Below are 18,083 nucleotides of genomic sequence, written 5' to 3' on the forward strand. Positions count from 1 at the left end.
AAATAACTCATGAAGGTCTGTGTGAGCAACTTAATGTCAGAGCCATGGGTTCATCTGTTTGCTTCAAAATATTTGGTAACACTAGAGTGGTTTGCAAAATATAATAGGGTGAAAGCATGGGATGCGGCAGTTTTGAGGGGATTCTGGAACCAGGTTAAAACATCTCTCTTCTCCTGGGCAGTTGGTGAATGAAATTTGGGCTTTTCAAGGCTTTCAGATGTGTGTGAGCTGTGACTGCTTTCTGAGGCGGCTTTATGATAAATTTTAGCTGTTGTATTGTTGTTTTCTTTGTATAATTTGTTGGCGGGTTATTTAAAAAAAAAAGAATTTTAGAAATCATTCCGTCATTCTTTTGTCATTCTTCAGATCACTCTAAAATTTTCACTAAAAACAAAATTTTAAAAGCTGGTGATTTGGCAAAGAGGGCTGAAGATGACTGTGCTTTCTGAAATATCTCAAGAGGAAGAATGGCAGTGACATTTTGCTTTTCAGAATGTACAGCAAAATGCACACACACACACACACACGTGGAATCTACATACATATTAAAAAACACTGTGAAATGCTTTTTTTAAAAAAACGTTTGGAAAAATACATTGAATTTTGCATAGCTCACTGTCGCCATCTAGTGTCACATTTGTATATTACACTTTAAAGGTAAAGGTAAAGGTACGCCTGCCCGTACGGGCGAGTCGTGACCGACTCTAGGGTTGTGTGCCCATCTGGCTTAAGAGGCCGGGGGCCAGCGCTGTCCGGAGACACCTCTGAGTCACGTGGCCAGCGTGACGAAGCTGCTCTGGCGAGCCTGCACCAGCGCAGCACACGGAAACGCCATTTACCTTCCTGCTATAAAGTGCTACCTATTTATCTACTTGCACTTAAGAGTGCTTTCGAACTGCTAGGTGGGCAGGAGCTGGGACCGAACGACCCGCTGCGGGGATTCGAACCGCCGACCATACAATCGGCAAGTCCTAGGCACTGAGGTTTTACCCACAGTGCCACCCGCGTCCCATATTACACTTTACAACACCTTTAAAATGTTTTTATTTGCAGCTGTATAGCTGAGTGCATACACATGACTTTTTTCCAGCCAGAACTTGCTGGAACTCAGTTTCTAGGATGACCTGTGTGCTTAGAAGTGGTGGCGTAAGCAATCCTACCATAGCTGTCAACCGTCCCTTATTTGGTGGGAAAGTCCCTTATCCCAGTGCTGCTGTCCCAAATGATGATGTCCCTTAAATTTCCCAGGTTTCAAAGGAAGCAGCTCCTCTCCCTCCCTCCCTGCTGGCCAGGGAGGAGGGAGGCTCCAACTGTGTTGCTTGGCTGCGTTGCTCACCCAATAAGGAGTCTAAGAACGACTGGGGGGTGGAGCTTGCATGCCTTGTGCCGATAAAAATGGCCGCGTTGCCTGGGGACTCGACTTTGCTCAGCGCTTCCCAGCGCTGTGGGAACCACCGCTTGAGGCTTCGTTTGGCTGCTGACTGGGCTTTCTGCCTTTGGCTCGGAGGGGCTCATAAGTCGAACATATTTCTGCTCTGAAAACCCCTTATTTTGGCTGCTGATCCCTTATTTCCGAGGCTGCTGGTCCCTTATTTTCAAATCTGTAAGTTGACAGCTATGAATCCTACACAGAGAGGTGTGCTTCATTGATGGTGTTTGAATGCAGCTTGTCTCGAAGTTTCACGACACCCCAGCTTTCTGTTAACTTCAAAATGGCACAAATAGAGCTGGAATAACATTGATCACAATCTCGGGGAAGCGGTTTGGTGAGCTGCCGTCCGCCAGCTCCTAAAGATGGTACCTCCCTTTCAAATAATGTGTGGGTGTCTGTCTTGCCCTGGAGGGTAGAAGGCAGGGCAGAAATGGAAAGAGGTCTTCTACTGTCTAAGTGATACTGATGATCTATCAGTATCACTTATACAATATCAGTTATTCTATTGTATAATAGTTCTACTTTATAATAGCTACTGGTGATTATTATTTTAATAATATTATGTAAAATGCTTTGTGAGGTCTGCCTGGAAAAAATTACCCAGCATACCAACAACTTAAATAAATAAGCAGCCAAAATTAGGCACTTTCCAAGTCCCTTTGAATTTAGTAGGTTGGGAGGAGCGAAGCACCACTTAAGTCTCTTATGAGTGCTTAACTCTGGCTGGAGAGTCCCATTTTCAGTCAGGATGCCCATGTATCCTATCTTACAGAAGATAGTCATCTGCTTGAAGGGATCCTCTAGGGCTGTCCAGTCCAAATCTGTTTTGGTCTGCTTATTATTGTGTTTGTTTCTTACTTTTCCTTAAAGAGCTCAAGGAAAAACACATGGCTCTCCCTCTTTCCAGCGATGCTGTGAGGTTGGCTAGGCTGAGCCTGGCCCAAGGTGTCCCACAGTGAGCTTGTCTTTTGGGCATAATTCTTTAGAAGTTAGTTAGTGGCCACCAGTTGAAGCACAATTAGCAGCTTTGCTGTTAAATGCTACTTTTCAAATCGCTCAGAATATTTCCCCAGGAATTAATTTTTTAAAAAAATAATGTTTATTAAAGTTTTAAAAAATTACAAAAATGAAGAAAAGTAAGAGAGAAACAGAAAATACAAAATGCAGAAAAAATAAAAACAATTAAAAACAAATCCATCTTCCCATGTCTTATCTTTCATTTACTTGTTTCCTTGACCTCCTCACACCTCCCTTTTTTGTATTCTAGTTCAATTGGTTATTTCAGCAAATCCTTTCCATCCTTGTTTTTATCTTATTAATTTATCTTAATATATTGTAACTTTACATTCTGACCTGTTAACAATCCATTTTTACATACCCCTTTGTAACATTACTGCTAAAACCACATAACTTCATTCCAGCATCCTTCTAACATTCCTTAATTTTACAGTGTTTCTGTAAATAGTCTTTAAATTTCTTCCAATCTTCCTCCACCGACTCTTCTCCCTGGTCTCGGATTCTGCCAGTCATTTCCGCCAGTTCCATGTAGTCCATCGCCTTCATCTGCCTCCCCAGGAATTAATTCTATTTTCGCCATGTAAACAAACACTCCTTTGGAGCTTGCACCAGGCAGCAAGGTAAGCTGGGTATTACCCACCCATGGTAAGAAGTGCTGATTTCTAGAAGGAAGAAACATTACCGGTATTTATCCCTGCCAAAAAAAGGGGGGGGGGGAATGATGTCAAAAGCAGGACTCTCTGTTCCTGAATTTTTGCATCTTTGCACATTAATTATGGAGAATATTGGTTCTCCTGTCACCATTTTGCACAGAAATACAGAGAGATAGGGTGAGCCAGCCTCCCCTTTAGTCCCCATGGGAACAGCTTATTTTTAACTCAATTTCCAGATTTGCATTCATGTGATCTTACAAAGCTGATCTCCCCTGCTTGGCTGGCACCGTTTATCCTGGGGAGTTTAAACAGCTAATCACTGGTGGGGTTGTTGTTTTTTATATAAAAAAATATTATCCTAAGATCAGCACGGCACATTTGTGATGGGAAGAAGTGATTCACAGTCTTCCGGGCTCTAAGCTTATGCGGCCCTCCTTTCATTCGTGTGCTGGTCCTTGTGTCTCCAACAGAAGCATACCTAGGCTTCCATGCATTCTTGGCAAGGAGCTATATTGGCGCCTCTGAAGCTGGGAGAAACCATGGACCAGAAACCCATTAAGTTTGCTTTTTGTTGCCTTTTGCACTCCACCAGTGACTTCTTCCACAGCCTCCGAGGTTGGCTCTGTTCCGCCTCTCCTCCTCCTCCTCCATCAGTCTGCCTTTTCTGTGATGTAGGTATGAAGTATCTGAGGGGTGGTCTTGGGTTACACCTCTTCTGTGATGTATGTATGATGTTTCTGGGGGTGGTCTTGATCTACAGGGTGGCAATTTCAAAAGTCTTTATAAGGCCTTGCGCGCCATTTTTCTGGGTTCCTCTTCCTCTCCTGTGGGTGAGCGGAGCACCCTGTTGCAACAGTTCAATAAAGATCAAGCTTACTAGCTGCTTTGCTTCTCAATATTCTCTGGTTGGCCTCTGTTATTCTCTCCTACCAATAGGGAACCTATGTAAGGACTCTATATGGGCTCTTGGATACCCCATAAGGGAAAAGGGCAATTTTTGTTTACAACACTCCCATTCTCCGCTCATTGCTTTTCTTTCCTTTCTGCCTCCCTCCTTTCCCTTTTCCTCCTCCTGCAACTCTTGCCGTTTTTCCTCTAAGCCCTGCAGGGTGCTCTGCTTACATGTCTAATAGTGCTGTTGGCCGACTGGGGAGGGGACTCTCTGATTTCTCCGCTGAGGGACCCAAAGGAGCCTGCGCCCCTCATCTGGCCACCCAGATTAGTGGAGGAGCAGCCCCTGGAGTGTGTACATAAGCAGATGGGCTCTTAGCCACTCCAAGCCAGAGAGGAGAGGTGCAATTTTTGTGTCCCCCGCTGGGCCTGTGCCCTGGACAGGGGTCAACCTGACCAACCCCTAGGTATATCCATATTCTCCACCACCCTCCATTGTCAACAGTAGGGTGGCGCTGTGGTCTTAACCACTGAAACCTCTTGGGCTTGCTGATCAGAAGGTCAGCGGTTCGAATCCGCACAACAGGGTGAGCTCCCGTTGTTCTTTCCCAGTTCCTGCCAGCCTAGTAATTTGAAAGCATACCATTGTGAGTAGATAAATAGGAAAGGTAAACTGTGTTTCCGTGTGTTCTGGTTTCCATCGCAGTGTTCCGTTGCGCCAGAAGCAGTTTTGTCATGCTGGCCACATGACCAGGAAAGCTGTCTGTGGACAAACACCGGTTCCCTCAGCCTGAAAGCAAGATGAGCATCACAACCCCATAGTCACCTTTGACTGGACTTAACCGTCCAGAGGTCCTTTACCTTTACGTTACTTTGGAGAAAAAGGCAGGATAGAAATGCAATAAGTATCCACACAACACCTTCCTCATCGAAATGCCATCCCCCAAACAATCCAGATTGAAGGTTTCCATGTTGTCGTTTTTACTCATCAAATTCTCAGCGGGAAGAGCAAACCCATATTAAATGGGGGAATAAGACGGGGCGGGAGGATCGTGATGAGGATGTCATCAAGGAGGGCCACTCAGCGATGTGACTTCCCTGCTCACTTGCAAAAGATACAATATAAGATGGCCCCTCCCCTGACATACTCCCTTTTCTGCGTCTTCTTTTCATTTATTTTAAATTTTCATTTATACATTTCACGTTTATACATTTCCTTAATTTTACAATAATTTTAACATTTCGAAACTTGACTTCCTTCCCCCTCTTTCTGCGGTTCCTTAAAGTTACCTTTAAAAAATATCTTCTGCATATCCAAATTCATTTAATCTGCTCATTTGTTTATCTACTTTAAATATATACTCTTGTGAAATGGCAGGTTGTCACAATAGTCCTGCCAATGTTTTTATCTGTTTACAGTTTATCTGTAAATACTCAATAAACCATCTCCAGTCTTTTATAAAAAGTTTGTTATCTCGATTCCTTATTCTTCCAGCAAGTTTCACTATTTCAGCATATTCCATAAGTTTTCATATCCATTCTTCCTTTGCTGGGACTTCTGCTTCTTTCCATTTTGGGGTGAGTAACATCGTTGCCGCTGTAGTCGCATACACGAATAAATTTCTATGCAGTTTGGGTAGTTCTGCTGTGGGCAGGATCCTTGCATTGCCGGGGTTGGACTAGATGACCCTTGGGGTCCCTTCCAACTCTGCCATGCTATGATTCTATTGAGCAGCTAAAGGAACGGGCAGGGGAGAGCAAGATGCACAACAAGGAGAGGCACAACCACAGACCCCAACAGCACCCTCTGGCCTGACCCACAGTGGCCTCATCCCAGCACACATTGACACACACACCCTTTTATTTTTCTTAATTCAGCTGCCTGACAACCCAGCAGCCTGGCCCCTGTTTGCCAGCTGATGTCACAAAGTGCTGCTTTGCAAGCAAGCCTAGTATTGCCCTGCAAGAGGGATGCCTGTTAGATGATGGTGAGAGACTTGGCAAGACAAGTGTGCCCATTAGCAATGATGAGAGGGACCTCTGAAGGTAGGAGGAGCTCCAAGGCCCAGAGGAGATGAGTGGCATAGAATTATTATTATTATTATTATTATTATTATTATTATTATTATTATTAGCATCACACGTCACTGATGCATGTGGCTTGGCTCCCTGGCATGACTTGTCCACAGCTGTCGATAGCTTGGCAGGTCCTCAGCTTGTGGTCCCCAGATGATATTTTCTGTTGTGAATAACTGGTTGGTTACTTCCTCTGTTTTGTATTTTCCTTTCTGTCTCCCAGGTCCTAAGACAGGCAGGCCACAGGGCTCAGTGAAGAAGGGGAAGCCGCCCTGGAAGTTGTGATATGTTAATTCCATGGGGAATCCATTCCCCACATGTGCCAGGAGGTCGTGGTGCCAACCTGAGCAAAACAGGGCCGGGCTGGGGTGGAGCAGGCCTGTCTCGCCTCCCCTTGCCCCCTCCTTCCGAGCCAGGGGTTGGGCTGTCATTGAGGGCCATCTTAAGCATATGCAGCGCCAGGGTGCAAAAATCTAGCCAGCGCCCGTAAGTTGCCCAGAGATGTCAACATTTTGAGGGGGGGCAAAGTTGTTGCCTTTTTTTAAGGAAATCGTTTTTACCTTTAGAACCTTTAGAACAGTTGTGGACGCAGGGACTCACAGCGCCAACCAAAAGGGGTGCCAGCGCCCCACGCACAGGGGCGTATGAAGGGGGAGTGGGTTCCATGCTGGGGGGGGGGACGACAAAATGTTGGGTGCCGCAGTCACCGTGCTGTCTGCCCACTGCCTCCCCCCCCACATGGCGGTTAACTGTTTTGGCTGTGCACGGAGCGCCGTGTAACGTTGTGGGCGCTGTGCGATGCATCCTGGTGCGCCAAGCTGCGGGTTCCTTTGCTGGCTTTTCTGCTGTCGGTGCACACTCCCAGCGCCGTCCAACGTGGGGTGCCAGTGCAGAACGATGGGGAAGGCAAGCGGCATCGGAGGCAACATCTCTGGACAGGATCCGTACGCTCCTATTTCTCGGGTTTTGTTGCTGCCTTTGGTGCTGTCAGCACGCAGCGGATCCCACCACAACATTGCACGGCACTCTGGGTGCGGTGCCGAAACAGTTAGCTGCCATGCAGCTGGGGCAAGAGCCAACAGCCGAGCGGAGTCGAGATTGTCGGAGTGCCGCGGGCTCTTCTGCTGCTGTGGCTCGGTGTGAGTTCAGGGGTGAGTGTTGGAGTCTGGCGAAGAGCCGCCTGCAGCAGAAGAGACTGCGGCGCTCCGACAGGTTTTGCTCCGCTCGGCTGTTGGTGGCTCTTCCCCGGACTCTCGGCCTGGCGCCCCTGAGAGCCCTGTGCCCTGGTGTCATGCACCCCTAGTGCCAACGGTTAAGACGGCCCTGCTCCTGTATAGGACATAGCCAGTGCCAGATTTATGTATAGGCTAGGCAGGCTGAATCCTAGGGCCTCTAAATCTAGGGGGCCTCGCCAGCCTGCCCGCTCCCCAGCAGGCAACCTCTCCTCTCCCAGAATTGCAAACCTAAGACTTCATGGCAGGGCAACTTGGGCCTCTAAATCTAGGGGGCCTTGCCAGCCTGCCATCTTCCCAGTGCTGCAGTCTCCCCTCTCCCAAAATTGCAAACCCAAGACCCAATAAAGGGGCTGGCACTTATTGAAAATCAGTTTTGTCACCTCCCCCCACCCCAAACCCCGGGACGATTAGCCCAGCCACCTTTTATTCACAGTCGCATAAGCACTACACTACAGCATGGCTATAAACCTGTACGTTCAACCGCTGAAATACACACCCAATATGCAGCAATGGAGATTTATGTTACTGCTTTACGAATGAACACTGAGCTCTGTTAATGGACTCTCTATTTTTGGAATTACGTAACAGCCACCAATAGGGAGCTCTAGAATCTGACAGTTAGCTGGGAGCTCTAGAAGAGCCAACAGCTGAGCGGAGCAAGCGGCTTTGGAGGCAACATCTCTGGAGAAGATCCGCACGCTCCTATTTGTCGGGTGAGGTTCAGGTGAGGGTCATATGCCTTGTCAATCCCAGCAGGTATATAGCAGGAAGACCCAGGCCAATAGCCTGCCCAGGCGGGAGCAGCAAGCATCGGCAGGCAGTGGTGACATGGGCAAGGGCAGCATGGCAGGGGTGCATGTCCTGCCTCCCTTCTTCCCTGGGTCAGCTGGCCAGGCCCCCTCACCAGTGCTCAGGCTGGCCCCCCAGAGGCCCTATGTCCCCACCGCAGGAATGCCCTGCCTCCTCTGGATCGCCTTCCCCTGTTCTGCATCTGGGCTGCTCTGTGCCACACAGGAGAAGGAGGGATATGGCTGGGGAGAGGCAGGAGACTGAGGAAGGAAGGGAGATGGGGGAGGGGGGAGAAAATATTGAGGGGACTGTGCCCCACAAGAACATTAATGGAGACTGCCTACGGACCCCTGTCCTCTAGAGTGGATGCTTATGCCAGGAAAATACCATGTCCTTCTTTCCCAGGGCCATGGTTTGGGAGAGCAGCTTAAGGCTCCGGCCAAGCAGCAGCAGCAGCCCAGCAGTGCCAGGGGGAAACCCAGAATTTGCAGGTATGCTGTGACCTTCTATGGCAGGGGAAGTGTTTCCCAGTCATCTTGCCAGCTGGAGGAGGAAGGCCTGATTTAGATAGTCCTATAGTTTTACGGGAAGTGTTTCTTTGTGGTCCATCTGAGCAGGACAAAGGGCGTGATTCTCTCCCGTGCCAAAACCACATCCCAAGATTGGGCCAGGGCAGTTTTAGGCTGGCACGACCAGGGCGCTCACACTGGGCACTACACTGCAGAGGGTGCCAATACAATGTGGAAGAACAAGAGGGAGGTGTGCTGAATTTTAGGGCTGCACAGGGCACTGTTGACATTTGACAACCCAAAGTTCACCCTTGGTTGGGCACAGTTCCAGATTAAAACCTGTGGAGGTCCCTAGGTAATAAAAATCTCGTGGGGCACTCACAGATTATCTCCTGATACGTCTTTGATTGTACCAACCAACAATATTAATAATCCAATTTTATTACACAAAACAAAGAGTATTTATTTTGATCCGTTGTTGCCCAGTGCAGACTTCTGCTCTTCTTGTACCCTTTGTTTTCAGCGTCAGTGCGGACATTTTGATACAGCATGTACATCATGTTTGGCTGATGTATTTGGGCAAGATCCACAAACAGGAGCCAACATGGCTGCCCCACAAGCACTGCGTGTCTCTGCCTTATCAATGGGCTCAATACACTCCCAACCCACCAGGGTCCCCAAGGAAGCAGCACAAAACAGTTTGTGAGACTGCACAAACACCCCACTTGTTAAATTTCCTCAGTCCTTCCCCATTCCTGCTGGTCTTCAGAGCTCTGAAATAGTAGGGGAGATGGTGGCTTAATAATCAGCCCGTCTCCCCATGGAGCTCTGGGAATTATAGCTGTGTGAAGGGAATAGGGGCTTTCCTAACAACTAACTACAGCTCCCAGATTGCTCTGAGGTCAGCCATGATTGTTTAAAGTGGGACAATACTGCTTTAAATGTGTACCAGATGTCAAAGAGAACAACAAGTACCAGACTTATAGAAGACATCTGAAGGCAGCCCTGTTTTTGGGAAGTTTTTAATGTTTGATGCATTACTGCATTTTGATATTTTGTTGGAAGCTGCCTAGAGTGGCTGGGGAATGCCAGCCAGATGGGCGGAGTATAAATTAATAATAATAATAGTAATAGTAATAATAATAATAATTACTGCAGATGGAGGGTCTTACTAGGCTGGCTATGTCAGCTGTGATAGAAAGAGCAGCACTATATGAAAAGACAGAAGTGGGTGACTGTAAACTTGAGAGAGGATATACAGTGGTACCTCGGGTTACATATGCTTCAGGTTACAGACTCCGCTAACCCAGAAATAGTGCTTCAGGTTAAGAACTTTGCTTCAGGATAAGAACAGAAATCTTGCTCCGGCAGCGCGGCAGCAGCAGGAGGCCCCATTAGCTAAAGTGGTGCTTCAGGTTAAGAACAGTTTCAGGTTAAGAACGGACCTCCGGAACGAATTAAGTACTTAACCCGAGGTACTACTGTATACTTGTTTTACTTGTAGGCAGCCTCAGGTTTTTCTCATGGGACCTGCATGCTTTCGGGGGGGGGGGGGGCTGGTCTGATCTTTGTTAACGCTGTGTAGAGCCAAAGGAAAATGACATACACCGAAAGCTGTAATGCCTGGTACGAGTGCGTCCAGGTTTAAATAGTTCAGCTATGAATCTAAGCACTTGAAGTGTGATGGGTTTTTTCATCATCAGGTTTTCAAAAATCTGGAGTGTGATTCATTGCCCGTGAGCTTGTCTTCTGCAGTGCAGCTGGCTCACCCGGCGTTTTCCCATTTCATTTTTCAAAACCGGGATTTGCACTTTCCGAAGATTGTGCTACCAACACAATTAATCATAACGGCTGTGAAACAGAAATCGCAAACGGTAGGTGTGCAATAGATCAGGTGTTTATAGTTCTAAACCTAATTGAGTTTTTTGAAACAAGCAAGCAAGCAAACAAATGTAAACCCTGAAGGTGAGGCTGAAAAGAATATCGAAAAGCAACCTTTGAAGGACCTGTGTGAAATGTGATGAATTTGCAAATAAATGGACTACAGTACTGGTGTGAGATTGGTGCTTCCAGAAGACCTGCTTACTGAACATTCATCTTGATTTGTTTGTAGGGAGATTAGACGGCATTGGCTTTTAAGGAACATTAATTTGGACTTGTTTGCAGGGAGGATGAATGGCATTGGGTATGGTGCAAGTGAAATTGGTGGCTCATGATTGAATCCAACCCCAAAATACTGATGGCCTAGAAGCAGTCCTAAGCCATGGTCCTGTCAGTGTGAGGATTTCCACTCCCCCTTCCTCTGCACGCCCTAAATCTATTTTTGGGGGTCCCCCAACTCTCCAGAGCAGATCTGAGGAGGCACACAAGTAGGAAGGAGGAAGGGGAAAGTCCAACTGCAGAAATGGAAATCCTTGCGCCAACAGAATGTGTTGGTTAGATATCACTCACTGCTTATCGGTAGCATCTTGTTTCAAATTAAAATGGCGGCCCAAATCCCTTGCACTTCAAATGACCTCGGATTGCAGCCAAGCTCCTTCTCTATCCCAATAATTTTTTTGCAGGGATGCAACTGCATCATATTTGTGCATGATGATCAATAGACACCACCCCTACACACTGATAGCTCTGCTCTCTGTCACTTGGAAACGAAACGTATCAGCTCCAAACCACATGGTCATCATTCCGGCATGTTCTGATATGATACTGAGAGAGGCTTGTCCTTCTTTTCTGTCAGCCTCCTCACCGACACTCTCTTAAGCATAGACGTCTTGGAAAGACAGCCTTTAAGTGGCTCTCCAAAGTAAACATCCACGCCGTACACTCGATTTGTGTAGGAGAAAATGAACGAGGGCATAGAGTAACCATATGGTAAGTCAAATTACTAATATCACGTTCCGTTGCTTCTAGACATGTTGTAGGGGCCCAATAAAAACACCAGGAAGAAGATCAGAAAAGAAGTAAAAGTTAATCTGATGGAAATCAAAATTTAAGATGCAAATTAAGGCCAAACAAATGAACACACACAAAAAACCAGATTACAATCTAGGTAATCTTAAGAAGGTACTTATTTCTCTCCCATAGAAGTCAATAGTGGTTCTCTTTGGCTGGATCATGGCTCATAGTTTTAACAAGCTGCATTCTATGTTCATTTAATTTTTGACGTCATTCCACTATAAATTATTATCTGGATCCCAGTGACATCATGCTTGCCCTGAAAGTATGGTACTATCCTATTCCTGAGAATTAACAGAATGAACAGATAGGTTGATGCTGGAAGGCCTTGTGAAACAGACCACCTATGAAAAGAACAAACTAAATCTTGCATTTAATAATTATAAAACACTGTTTGAAGACTGGGAAAATTGTGGAAAACTGACTTAAAATTTATAGATTGCTCTCTGTTGAAAGAAAATTATATGAAAATGATGTACAGATGGTATATAACACCAGGGCAAATAGGAAGAATGTACAAAACTGCTTCAAATATATGTTGGAAATGTAAGGAAAAAGAAGGGACCTTTTATCATATGTGGTGGGATCGTTGTAAAATTAAAAAATTCCGGCAAATGATATATAATGAATTGAAGAAAATGTTCCAATTAACATTTGTAAAAAAACCTGACGCCTTTCTGTTAGGGATTGTAGGAAAAGACCTGCCAAGGAAATTGGAAAACTTTTTCATGTATGCGACAACAGCGGCAAGAATCTTAATAGCACAGGGATGGAAGAATGAAGAAATCACAACCAAAGAACTGTGGCAAGAGAAACTGATGGACTATGCAGAACTGGCAAAACTGACATATAAACTACCTGATAAGGACAACTGTGACTTTAAGGAAGAATGAGAACCCTTTGCAAAGTACCTAAAGAAAGAACAAAACGAACTAGACTCTTTGGCAGGTTTTGAATAAACAAAAACTTTTTATTGATAATAGCCAGTCAGAAAAATTAAGTATATATACAACTTTGTAACATGCAGAGAATAACATTTGTTGATAAACCAGAGAGAGGAGCTGAGGGAAGTCTGGGGGGTGGGGAGGGAGAGTGGGTTACTTTATGGGGAGGGGTGAGGGTGAAAATGGGGGGTGGTGGTTAAGGATGATCTGTTTTTTGATAAAATGTTTTGTTGAAATTCCTAATAAAAATATTTAAATAATTAAAAAACGCATGTCCCATTGGTTTTAATGGGAAATTTCAGCATCTCTGCAACCATTTCCCCTTTAAACTGGTGGAACTTAAAAGTAAACAATAGGAATGTGATTGGCCAATTTGATATTCCTCTCTCAACAGCACAGTTTCATTTTCAGGTAAGATGACCCTTTGATATGGACAAAAGCAATTCATATTTATAGTCTATGATTCTGTGTCGCCATAGAAGCATTGTTGTATGAATGACTCAGCTGCCAGTTGGATGAGGCGCCCGGAAAAAGTGTAAATTAAAATCAGTTTCATCCAGTTCTGTCACACTGCGAATTTCCTATAGGAAAACTGGGAACAATCAACATCTTTCAAACGATCTTTGATTCAGGATGAAGATTTATACTGACCTAGATTGTTCCTGTAATTTGGTCCCCTCGAGTGCTGTCAATAAGTCAAAATGTACTGCGATTAGTATCTTTTTCTTGAGGACTTCCTCATCTTTGAACTGTTTGCTACACAATCCAACTTCCAAAACATGTTGAAATAAAATTAAAATGTAGGTCTGACTACAGATGATAAAAGATTTTCCATTCCTTTTATCATCTGCAATCAAATCCATTTCATTTAGATAACATGCACATTATCCAAGCTTCAGGTATACAGTAGGTGCCATTTTGAGATGCTAAAGGAAATTTACTGCTTTCTAAACAAGAGTGAACAATCGTTTCGTGAAGAAGAAAAAGCCAGTTTTTGTATGTTCCTCTTTGGTTTCCTTCACATGCACACTGGAACCAAAATACCGGTACCCCAAAACAAACAAAAGTGTGCCCTTAATTTTATTTCGCCAATTAAAACTGGCCATCGCCCAGTACTAGTTAATCAACTCAGGACTAGCTAATCAACCCATTTACACCCTACAAGAGGGGTTTCCCATTGCAGGTAATGTAGCAGTGTTCCCCAGAACTCCTTGTATCCAGGAAAGAGAAGAGGAGAAGGAGTTCAACCTATGGGAATCTTTTGGCATGCATGGAACTCACACATACAAGAAGATATGATGATCAACCAATTACAGCAAGTGGCCTTATGAGAATGGGGAAAAGGATACCTAAAGAAAGCTTCATAGGTTGAACTCAAAGTGAGCATAACTAATCTTGCCCTGTAATTCCAAATGTATTGGCATCCATCTGTCTCAGGAGACAATGGAGGAGTGTGCCTTTGGGTGTGAAGTCAAACCATGGGAAGGTTACAGCGCCTTCTGTGGCTGTAGAGACTGATAAGGGAGAGACATGTTTTGTTGCAGCTGAGGCAGGTGAAGGTTTCCGGGCTGTAATTTCAGGTTAGTGATAATCTAAACATCTGTAAAGGCCTTCACCTGGGGATAATAATGCTGTGGAGGGGGTTATTATTTTCGTTTGTTGCTATGGTATGTATTTTTGTGTTTTCGTATTGTAAACCACCCTTTGTCTCTTAGGTAAAGGTAAAGGGACCCCTGACCATTAGGTCCAGTTGTGACCAACTCTGGGGTTGCGGCACTCATCTCGTTTTACTGGCCGAGGGAGCCGGTGTACAGCTTCCGGGTCATGTGGCCAGCATGACTAAGCCGCTTCTGGCAAACCAGAGCAGCACACGGAAATACCGTTTACCTTCCCATAGGACGCACCAAGTTTTTTTGGGGGGGAAATAAAGAAAAAAAATATATTTCCCCCCCCAGGCACTTGTGGGGCTCTTCTCCCTGCAGCCCGCCTTCAGACCAGGTCCGGGGACAGCAGGAAGACGCGCTGCGCCTCCCCACTGTCCCCGGAGCTTGTGGGGCTGGCGGCGGGGTCTCCCCACCGTCAGCCTCCAAACTACTTCGGGAGACAGCGGGATGGCGGCGTTCCGTCTCCCTCTGTCCCCCGACCTTGTGGGGCTGGTACTGGGGCTCTCCTGAAGCCTGGAGAGTGAGAGGGGTCGGTGCGCACCGACCCCTCTCGCTCTCCAGGCTTCAGCGAAAGCCTGCATTCGCCCCATAGGACGCACACACATTTCCCCTTCATTTTTGGAGGGGAAAAAGTGCGTCCTATAGGGCGAAAAATACGGTATTTATCTACTTGCACTTTGACGTGCTTTCGAACTGCTAGGTTGGCAGGAGCAGGGACTGAGCAACGGGAGCTCACCCCGTCGCGGGGATTCGAACAGTGACCTTCTGATCAGTAAGTCCTAGCCTCTATGGTTTAACCCACAGCACCACCCGCGTCCCTTTCCCTTCGTCTCTTGGGGGACCTTAAATCCTGGTAAGTCGCTGCCAGTTGTTGTAGAGATGTCAACTGTGCTCTAGATCATGGGTAGGCAAACTAAGGTCCGAGGGCCGGATCCGGCCCAATCGCCTTCTAAATCCAGCCCGTGGATGGTCCGGGAATCAGCATGTTTTTACATGAGTAGAATGTGTCCTTTTATTTAAAATGCGTCTCTGGGTTATTTGTGGGGCATAGGAATTCATTCATTTCCCCCCCAAAAATATAGTTCACCCCCCCCAAGGTATGAGGGACAGTGGACCCGCTCCCTGCTGAAAAAGTTTGCTGACCCCTGCTCTAGATGGACCAATGGCAGACCTGTATAGGGAAGGTTTTTAACATTTAATATTTTATTATGGTTTTTTTAAAAAAATATGTCGGAAACCTCTCAGAGTACCTGGGGTAACCCAGTCAGATGGGCAGGGCATAAATAACAAAATTATTAGTATTATGTATTATGGAATAGAACATCCCTATTTTCATCAGAGAAATATTGGAGGGTATTAAATGCTTGGCAATGGCTTAAATAGCATTCTAAATTACCTTTTCATTATAAATTATGAAAAGCATCATGAATTTCTAGTGCATGGTACCACTGGGCAATTTCTCATCATATATTTTAAACATTCAGTAGAGAACTTCACTTGATAGGAGAACTGCCAGTTTTTGCCCCCTTGGCTTCTCTTCCTACTGACAGCATGCAGAGATGCAGAACAGATTTCCTTGCACTGCATTCTCTCTGTTCGACATGCTATCTAGAAAATCCAGCCCATCATCCCAGTGTTGAAATGTTGCGCAAATTTCCACCTTCTGGTTTCCTTCACTTGGGGGACCAGCGCCTTCAGGAAGGCAAAGGAACTTTGCAGGGGGGCAAAGGCAGATCAGAAAACAATGGTAAGATGTCCAACTTTACAGAGGACCATCATCTTTTTGAAGGGCTGTCCAGTTTAAAGACAAAGAATGATGTGTGCATGGTCCATATGGGTGGTCCGCTATAAATCCATCACTAGTGACACGTTGCAGAATACACACAGCCAGCCACCCAGCCACACACCATAAGTCTGAAACAAAAGGTAGGTAAAAAGGTAAAGGACCCTTGGACAGTTAAGTCCAGTCAAAGGCGACTTTGGGGTTGAGGTGCTCATCTCGCTTTCAGGCCAAGGGAGCTGGCATTTGTCCACAGGCAGTTTTCTGGGTCATGTGGCTAGGATGACATAGCCGCTTCTGGCACAACGGAACACCGGGATGGAAACCAGAGAGCACAGAAACACTGTTTACCTTCCCGTCGGAGCGGTACCTATTTATCTACTTGCACTGGCGTGCTTTCGAACTGCTAGTTTGGCAGGAGCTGGGACAGAACGGGAACTCACACTGTCGCGGGGATTCGAACCACTGAACTTCTGATCGGCAAGCCCAAGAGGCTCCGTGGTTTAGACCACAGCACCACCCGCATCTTTAGTCTGAAACAGTGCGTAATGGAAAGGTCAGTCTTTTTCATCCTACCATGTGGTTTTAGGGTAGCCTTTGGACAAAAGCTGAAATACAGTAAACTCCCATGTTCCTTCCCTCCCTGCCATATTCCTTAAGACACCACTGCCTTAAGACATTTGTGAGGATCCTTGTTGCATTGATTGAAATAATAAGGGCAATTTAACACCAATCTAACTTCAAATTGAATGTATAAAATTAGACCCATCTGGAGGAGCCCTTGCCAGCTCTTTCTGTGTACGTGTCATGGCGTCAGTAGAGCAGAAACAGCAAACCATTGTCAAAAAGTGGTTGCATTCCTCTCTTTCTAAACAAACTATCAAATGTTTGCATGAAGGGATAGGTCAAAAGCTGCTGAGGATCAATGCTGGAATCTTGGCAGAAGAGAAGCTTTCCTAGAAGAGGTTATGTGCTTACTGGGGAAGAGGGAAGTTGGATTAAGGATTCCTAATCTGCGGAATGGTTGCTGTTGACCTGGCTAATGTACTGAGACTAGCAGTCATAAGCCCAAAAATCACACAATTGCTGTAAGACATTCCAACCCTGTAGTCACTGGCCAAAAATGATAAGAGCAAAAGGCTCATATGGAAATACTGCTTCTTCTCCAAAGCAGAAAGTGGTCGTCTTACTCGGGTCTTACTCAAAATTTATTAAATATTGTAAACTTTAATATTTAATTTGTTAACGTTAAAAAACAATTCCCTGCCAATGCCAATATTTCATAGGAGATTATTCAGAAGCACTCCCCAATGGCCATAGGATCATCCCAGGCAGAGAGAGAAAGAGTTCTCATCATTGTAAAAATAAAAGTGAAAATGGGGACATCAAGTTGGTTATTTCCTTGGGAAGAAAAAGTGGGATATAATCAGGAATGGGTGTTGTATCGAGAGAGAGTGGGTTATGGCCGCTCTGCAAAGTAGCCCAATATTGTTACATCCATTTTACTGGGGGTGGGGTGGGATGCAGAGTTTATGACCACTTAGCAGTGTAGCAATCCCTTCTCCTGCTGCTCTTGCCATTTGGGGAAATGCAAGTTGAAGTTGATTGTATCAGCGGTGCAATTAATCAAGGGCCAGAGCGGGTTGATGGGAGCCAGAAGTGAGATTAAGAGTTTCATTGGCAAGATACAATCACACACGTCAGGTCTACTCATCATGAAATAACAGAGGAGTAGAGATGGTATAGAAGTTTCTCAGAGGCCAGGTCTACCTAGCTTGGAATTTACCAGAAATGGTAGTCTGTTCTCAAACACTAGTTTTGTATGTACGGTATGTATTTTGCCCTCAACCTGGAAAAAATCCTGCAGACGCCTTGGTGACTATTGGTTACATGTTGGGGGTCTGAAAGGCCTGCTGTGAAATTTCTCATCCCCACCCTCCGATGTTCTTTTCAGACAGTCTGTCCTTCACACCCTTGGTTCACACTGTCGATTACATTAGCACAACTGCCACTGCTAAAGTAGACAGACACCTTGTGGGGCAACATCAACATCCATTAGTTCCTAGTCCTACTAGCTAATTTCCATTGACTGAGAGAGCTGCAGTGCTGAAGGCAGGTGTAGTTAAGCAAACCAAGGT

General features: G+C 45.6%; 1 long non-coding RNA gene across 1 annotated transcript; it reads left to right on the plus strand.

The window, feature by feature from the left end:
- Positions 1–6,927: 6,927 nt before the first annotated feature.
- On the plus strand, positions 6,928–12,612 carry LOC309371436. The gene is made up of 3 exons (XR_014169110.1): positions 6,928–7,032; positions 8,499–8,584; positions 11,340–12,612. It is a non-coding gene; the product is annotated as an uncharacterized lncRNA (long non-coding RNA).
- The last annotated feature ends 5,471 nt before the right edge of the window (positions 12,613–18,083 follow it).

This window comes from Podarcis melisellensis, assembly GCF_964234715.1.
Source record: "Podarcis melisellensis genome assembly, chromosome: 6".
NCBI classification, from domain to species: domain Eukaryota; kingdom Metazoa; phylum Chordata; class Lepidosauria; order Squamata; family Lacertidae; genus Podarcis; species Podarcis melisellensis.